The following is an 8454-nucleotide window of genomic DNA, read 5'->3' as shown; positions in this document are numbered from 1 at the left end:
ACATGGCTTTAGTTAGCGGTCCAATGTTCTTCTCTAACAATATGCATACTCAAACCATTTGATCATGATAAATCACCCTTACTTCAGACACGACAAACATGCATAGCAACTCACATGATATTCAACAAAGGTGTAAAAAGTTGATGGCGTCCCCAGAAACATGGTTACCGCTCAACAAGCAACTTATAAGAAATAAGATACATAAGCGACATATTCAATATCACAATAGTTTTTAAGGCTATTTTTCCATGAGCTATATATTGCAAAGACAAGGAACGAAATTTTAAAGGTAGCACTCAAGCAATTTACTTTGGAATGGCAGAGAAATACCACATAGTAGGTAGGTATGATGGACACAAATGGCATAGGTTTTGGCTCAAGGTTTTGGATGCACGAGAAGAATTCCCTCTCAGTACAAGGCTTTGGCAAGCTAGGTTGTTTGAAGCAAACACAAGTATGAACCGGTACAACAAAACTTACATAAGAACATATTGCAAGCATTATAAGACTCTACATTGTCTTCCTTGTTGTTCAAACATTTCACCAGAAAATATCTAGACTTTAGAGAGACCAATCATGCAAACCAAATTTCAACAAGCTCTATGGTAGTTCTTCATTAATAGGTGCAAAGTACATGATGCAAGAGCTTAAACATGATCTATTTGAGAGCTCAAAACAATTACCAAGTATCAAATTATTCAAAACCATATACCATTTACCACATGAAGCATTTTCTATTTCCAACCAAATAGCAATTAACGAAGCGGTTTTCAACTCCGCCATGAACATTAAAAGTAAAAGCGAACAACACTAGTGTTCATATGAAAAAGCGGAGCGTGTCTCTCTCCCACACAAGGTATGATCCAATTTATTCAGAGAACTAAGATAACAAAATGAAAATAAAAGCACACAGACGCTCCAAGTAAAGTACATAAGATGTGACGGAATAAAAATATAGTTTCACTAGAGGTGACCTGATAAGTTGTCGATGAAGAAGGGGATGCCTTGGGCATCCCCAAGCTTAGATGCTTGAGTCATCTTGAAATATGCAGGGATGAACCACGGGGGCATCCTGATACGTCTCCAACGTATCTATAATTTCTGATGTTCCATGCTTGTTTTATGACAATACCTACAGTTTTGTTCACACTTTATATCGTTTTGATGCGTTTTCCGGAACTAACCTATTGACGAGATGCCGAAGGGCCAGTTGCTGTTTTCTGTTGTTTTTGGTTCCAGAAAGGCTGTTTGGGCAATATTCTCGGAATTCGATGAAACGAAGACCCAACATCTTATTTTTCCCGGAACCTTCCAGAAAGTCAGAGTGGGACCAGAGGGGAGCCCTGGGGGCCCCACACGTGGTGGCGGGGCGGCCCAAGGGGGGCGCGCCCCCTAGTGTGAGGAGGCCCCGTGGCCCCTCCGACTCCGACTCTTCGCCTATTTAAGCCGTCCTGACCTAAAACATCGACACGGATTGACGAAACACCAGAAAACCTTCCAGAGCCGCCGCCATCGCGAAACTCCAATTCGGGGGACAGAAGTCTCTGTTCCGGCACCCTGCCGGGACGGGGAAGTGCCCCCGGAAGCCATCTTCACCGCCATTGCTGTCACCATGATGAGGAGGGAGTAATTCTCCCCCGAGGCTGAGGGCTCTACCGTAGCTATGTGGTTCATCTCTCTCTTTGTGATCTAGTTACTCTGGTGATGTTATTAAAGTACTCTATTCCTCTTTCATGATGTAATGGTGACAGTGTGTGCATCATGTAGTACTTGGCGTAGGTTATGATTGTAATCTCTTGTAGATTATGGAGTTAACTATTACTATGATAGTATTGATGTGATCTATTCCTCCTTTCATAGTCTATCGGTGACGGTGTGCATGCTATGTTAGTACTTGGTATAATTGCAATGATCTATCATGCACTCTAAGGTTATTTAAATATGAACATCGAATGTTGTGGAGCTTGTTAACTCCGGCATTGAGGTGCTCTTGTAGCCCTACACAATTAATGGTGTTTGTCATCCAACAAGAGAGTGTAGAGTGGTTTTATTATGTGATCAATGTTGAGAGTGTCCACTAGTGAAAGTATGATCCCTAGGCCTTGTTTCCAAACATCGAATCTTCGTTTATTTACTGTTCTGTTGCATGTTTACTCGCTGCCATATTTTATTCAGATTGCTATTACCACTCATATACACCCATACTACTTGTATTTCACTATCTCTTCGCCGAACTAGTGCACCTATACATCTGACAAGTGTATTAGGTGTGTTGGGGACACAAGAGATTTCTTGTATCGTGATTGCAGGGTTGCTTGAGAGGGATATCTTTGACCTCTTCCTCCCTGAGTTCGATAAACCTTGGGTGATCTACTTAAGGGAAACTTGCTGCTGTTCTACAAACCTCTGCTCTTGGAGGCCCAACACTGTCTACAAGAATAGAAACACCCGTAGACATCAAGCACTTTTCTGGCGCCGTTGCCGGGGAGGTAAGGTAAAAGGTATTCACATGCTCCGACTACTAAGCTATTTTCTAGCACTGTTGCCGGTGTGTGAGTGCTCGAAGCTATTTCCTTTACATCCTACAATTGCATCTTTTTGTTTCTTGTTTACACTAGTTAGGCATAATGGAAAACAACTGTGAGCTTTTTATTCTATTTCTTGAGTTAAGACATGGATTGTTTGCTGCGAAAATTAAAAAACCTATGGAATGTTATTTGCATGCTAGTAGCAATGATATTAGTATGAACGCTTTGAACACCATTGTTGCTAATGATATGGAAAATTCTAAGCTTGGGGAAGCTGGTTTTGATGAGCATGACATTTTTAGTCCCCCAAGCATTGAGGAGGAAATTTTCTTTGATGATACTTTGCCTCCTATTTATGATGATTATAATGATAGTGGTCTTTTGGTGCCGCCTACTATGGAGAGTAAATTTTATTATGATTATACTATGCCTCCTACACTTGATGAGAATAATAATGATAGCTACTTTGTTGAATTTGCTCCCACTACAACTAATAAAATTGATTATGCTTATGTGGAGAGTAATAATTTTATGCATATAGCTCATGATAAGAATGTTTCATGTGATAGTTATATTGTTGAATTTGTTCATGATGCTACTGAAAGTTATTATGAGAGAGGAAAATATGGTTGTAGAAATTTTCGTGTTACTAAAACACCTCTCTTTTTGCTGAAAATCTTGAGGTTACACTTGTTTTATCTTTCTATTTTTGTTGCATTATGCTTCATGAATTTATTTACTTACAAGATTCCTTTTCATAGGAAGTGGGTTAGACTTAAATGTGTTTTGAATTTGCTTTTTGATGCTCTCTTTTGCTTCAACTCTTATTTCTTGGGAGTGCATCATTAAAATTGCTGAGCCCATCTTAATGGCTATAAAGAAAGAACTTCTTGGGAGATAACCCATGTCTTTATTTTGCTACTGTTTTGTTGTGTCTTGGAAGTTGTTACTACTGTAGCAACATCTCTTTATCTTTATTTTATTGCATTGTTGTGCCAAGTGAAGTCTCTAATAGAAGGTTGATACTAGATTTGGATTTCTGCGCAGAAACAGATTTCTATCTGTCACGAATTTGGGCAGGGCTCTCTGTAGGTAACTCAGAAAAATCTGCCAATTTACGTGCGTGTTCCTCAGATATGTACGCAACTTTCATTAGTTTTGAGTTTTCTGATTTGAGCAACGGAAGTACCTCTTAAAAATTCGTGTTTACTGGCTGTTCTGTTTTGACAGATTCTGTCTCTGTTGTTTGCACTGTCTCTTGTGGACTTTAAGCAAGGCTTTCTAGATGAGGAGAGCTGTAGCTAATGTTTTATTGAGTTCTTCCAATGTTTCACTACAGGACTAAAGTGGATTAAAGTTTTTTTGAGTACTAACCCCTCTAATGAAGTTTATGAGAAGTTTTGTGTTGCAGAAGTTTTCAAGGGTCAAGAGAGGAGGATGATATATGATCAAGAAGAGTGAACAGTCTAAGCTTGGGGATGCCCCGGTGGTTCATCCCTGCATATTTCAAGGAGACTCAAGCGTCTAAGCTTGGGGATGCCCAAGGCATCCCCTTCTTCATCAACAATTTATCAGGTTTCTTCTATTGAAACTATATTTTTATTCGGTCACATCATATGTTCTTTACTTGGAGCGTCTGTGTGCTTTTATTTTCGTTTTGTTATTTTCATTCTCTGAATAAATTCATTCTTGTGTGGGAGAGAGACACGCTTCGCTGTTGCGTATGAACACATGTGTTCTTAGCTTTACTCTTAATGTTCATGGCGAAGGTTGAAACCGCTTCGTTAATTGCTATTTGGTTGGAAACAGAAAATGCTTCATGTGGTAATTGGTATAATGTCTTGAATAATTTGATACTTGGCAATTGTTGTGCTCATATAGATCATGTTTAAGCCCTTGCATCATGTACTTTGTACCCATTAATGAAGAACTACATAGAGCTTGTTAAAATCTGGTTTGCATGATTGGTCTCTAGAGTCTAGATATTTTCTGGTTAAGGTGTTTGAACAACAAGGAAGACGATGTAAAGTCTTATAATGCTTACAATATGTTCACATGTGAGTCTTGCTGCACCGTTTTATACTTGAGTTTGCTTCAAACAACCTTGCTAGCCTAGCCTTGTATTGAGAGGGATTCTTCTCGTGCATCCAAATCCTTGAGCCAAAAACTATGCCATTTGTGTCCACCATACCTACCTACCACATGGTATTTCTCTGCCATTCCAAAGTAAATTACTTGAGTGCTACCTTTAAAATTCTATTCTTTGCCGTTACAATACATAGCTCATGGGAAAATAGCCTTAAAAACTATTGTGGTGAAGAATATGTACTTATGTGTCTTATTTCTTAATAAGTTGCTTGTTGAGTGGTAACCATGTTTCTGGGGACGCCATCAGTTTTTACCTTTGTTGAATATCATGTGAGTTGCTATGCACGTTCGTATTGTCTGAAGTAAGGGCGATTTTCATGATCAAATGGTTTGAGTATGCATACTGTTAGAGAAGAACATTGGGCCGCTAACTAAAGCCATGAATCATGGTGGAAGTTTCAGTTTGGACACAAATCCTCAATCTCTTATGAGAATATTATCTGTTGTTGAATGCTTAAGCATTAAAAGAGGAGTCCATTATATGTTGTCTATGTTGTCCCGGTATGGATGTCTAAGTTGAGAATAATCAAAAAGCGAGAAATCCAATGCGAACTTTCTCCTTAGACCTTTGTACAGGCGGCATAGAGGTACCCCTTTGTGACACTTGGTTGAAACATATGTTATGCAATGATAATCCGTGTTAATCCAAGCTAATTAGGACAAGGTGCGAGCACTATTAGTATTCTATGCATGAGGTTGCAACTTATAGGATGTCTTATACATAACACATATGATTTATTACTACCGTTGACAAAATTGTTTCTATGTTTTCAAAATGAAAAGCTCTAGCACAAAAATAGTAATCCATGCTTCCCTCTGCGAAGGGCCATTCTTTTACTTTATGTTGAGTTAGTTTGCCTACTTCTTTCTATCTTAGAAGCAAACACTTGTGTCAACAAGTGTGCATTGATTCTTACATGTTTACCTATTGCACTTGTTATATTGCTTTATGTTGACAACTATCCATGAGATATACATGTTACAAGTTGAAAGCAATTGGTGAAACTTAATCATCCTTTGTGTTGCTTCAATGCCTTCTACTTTGAATCTATTGCTTTATGAGTAACTCTTATGCAAGTCATATTGATGCTTGTCTTGAAAGTATTATTCATGAAAAGTCTTTGCTATATGATTCATTTGTTTACTCATTGTCTTCATCATTGCTTCGAATCGCTGCATTCATCTCATATGCTTTACAATAGTATGATCAAGATTATGTAAGTAGCATGTCACTACAAAAATTATTCTTTTTATCGTTTACCTACTCGAGGACGAGTAGGAACTAAGCTTGGGGATGCTTGATACGTCTCCAACGTATCTATAATTTCTGATGTTCCATGCTTGTTTTATGACAATACCTACATGTTTTGTTCACACTTTATATCGTTTTGATGCGTTTTCCGGAACTAACCTATTGACGAGATGCCGAAGGGCCAGTTGCTGTTTTCTGTTGTTTTTGGTTCCAGAAAGGCTGTTCGGGCAATATTCTCGGAATTCGACGAAACGAAGACCCAACATCTTATTTTTCCCGGAACCTTCCAGAAAGTCAGAGTGGGACCAGAGGGGAGCCCTGGGGGCCCCACACTTGGTGGCGGCGCGGCCCAAGGGGGGGCGCGCCCCCCAGTGTGAGGAGGCCCCGTGGCCCCTCCGACTCCGACTCTTCGCCTATTTAAGCCGTCCTGACCTAAAACATCGACACAGATTGACGAAACACCAGAAAACCTTCCAGAGCCGCCGCCATCACGAAACTCCAATTCGGGGGACATAAGTCTCTGTTCCGGCACCCTGCCGGGACGGGGAAGTGCCCCCGGAAGCCATCTTCACCGCCATCTTCACCGCCATCGCTGTCTCCATGATGAGGAGGGAGTAATTCTCCCCCGAGGCTGAGGGCTCTACCGTAGCTATGTGGTTCATCTCTCTCTTTGTGATCTAGTTACTCTGGTGATGTTATTAAAGTAGTCTATTCCTCCTTCATGATGTAATGGTGACAGTGTGTGCATCATGTAGTACTTGGCGTAGGTTATGATTGTAACCTCTTGTAGATTATGGAGTTAACTATTACTATGATAGTATTGATGTGATCTATTCCTCCTTTCATAGTCTGTCGGTGACGGTGTGCATGCTATGTTAGTACTTGGTATAATTGCAATGATCTATCATGCACTCTAAGGTTATTTAAATATGAACATCGAATGTTGTGGAGCTTGTTAACTCCGGCATTGAGGTGCTCTTGTAGCCCTACACAATTAATGGTGTTTGTCATCCAACAAGAGAGTGTAGAGTGGTTTTATTATGTGATCAATGTTGAGAGTGTCCACTAGTGAAAGTATGATCCCTAGGCCTTGTTTCCAAACATCGAATCTCCGTTTATTTACTGTTCTGTTGCATGTTTACTCGCTGCCATATTTTATTCAGATTGCTATTACCACTCATATACATCCATACTACTTGTATTTCACTATCTCTTCGCCGAACTAGTGCACCTATACATCTGACAAGTGTATTAGGTGTGTTGGGGACACAAGAGATTTCTTGTATCGTGATTGCAGGGTTGCTTGAGAGGGATATCTTTGACCTCTTCCTCCCTGAGTTCGATAAACCTTGGGTGATCCACTTAAGGGAAACTTGCTGCTGTTCTACAAACCTCTGCTCTTGGAGGCCCAACACTGTCTACAAGAATAGAAGCACCCGTAGACATCACATCCCCAAGCTTAGACTTTTCACTCTTCTTGATCATATTGTATCATCCTCCTCTCTTGATCCTTGAAAACTTCCTCCACATCAAACTCAAAACAAACTCATTAGAGGGTTAGTGCATAATCAAAATTCACATATTCAGAGGTGACATAATCATTCTTAACACTTCTGGACATTGCTCAAAGCTACTGAAAGTTAATGGAACAAAGAAATCCATCAAACATAGCAAAACAGGCAATGCGAAATAAAAGGCAGAATCTGTCAAAACAGAACAGTCCGTCAAGACGAATTTTTCTGGGGCACTTCACTTGCTCAGATGAAAAAGCTCAAATTGAATGAAAGTTGAGTACATATCTGAGGATCACGCACGTAAATTGGCAGATTTTTCTATGTTACCTACAGACGGGGCTGCTCAATTTCGTGACAGTAAGAAATCTGTTTCTGCGTAGTAATTCAAATCTAGTATCAACCCTACTATCAAAGATTTTACTTGGCACAACAATGCAATAAAATAAAGATAAGGAGAGGTTGCTACAGTAGTAACAACTTTCAAGACACAACAAAATAGTAGCAAAATAAAGACATGGGTTATCTCCCAAGAAGTGCTTTCTTTATAGCCATTAAGATGGGCTCATCAATTTTAATGATGCTCACATAAGAAATAAGAATTGAAACAAAAGAGAGCATTAAGAAGCAAATTCAAAACACATTTAAGCCTAACCCACTTCCTATGCATAAGAATCTTGTACACAAATAAGTTCATGAAGAACAAAGTGACAAGCATAGGAAGATAAAACACGAGTAGCTTCAAAATTCTCAACATAAAGAGGGGAAACTTAATATTATTAAGATGCATATAACCATGTTTCCCTCTCTCATAATAACTTTCAGTAGCATCATTGATGAAATCCACAATATACCACTTAAAACATTCTTATCATGGTTCATATGCATAAGAGTATCATTAATTTTGGCATAAGAAAAACTCTTCTCATTAATAATAATTGAAACAGGATCATTATCAAGAATTTGAACATGGTAAACAAGTTGCATACTAAGGGAATGGTTTTTGGCAATCCCA

This window comes from Lolium perenne, chromosome 4, assembly GCF_019359855.2.
Source record: "Lolium perenne isolate Kyuss_39 chromosome 4, Kyuss_2.0, whole genome shotgun sequence".
In the NCBI taxonomy this organism is placed as follows: Eukaryota; Viridiplantae; Streptophyta; class Magnoliopsida; order Poales; family Poaceae; genus Lolium; species Lolium perenne.
The sequence above is the reverse complement of the archived record's forward strand: the minus strand, read 5'-3'. Positions refer to the sequence as shown.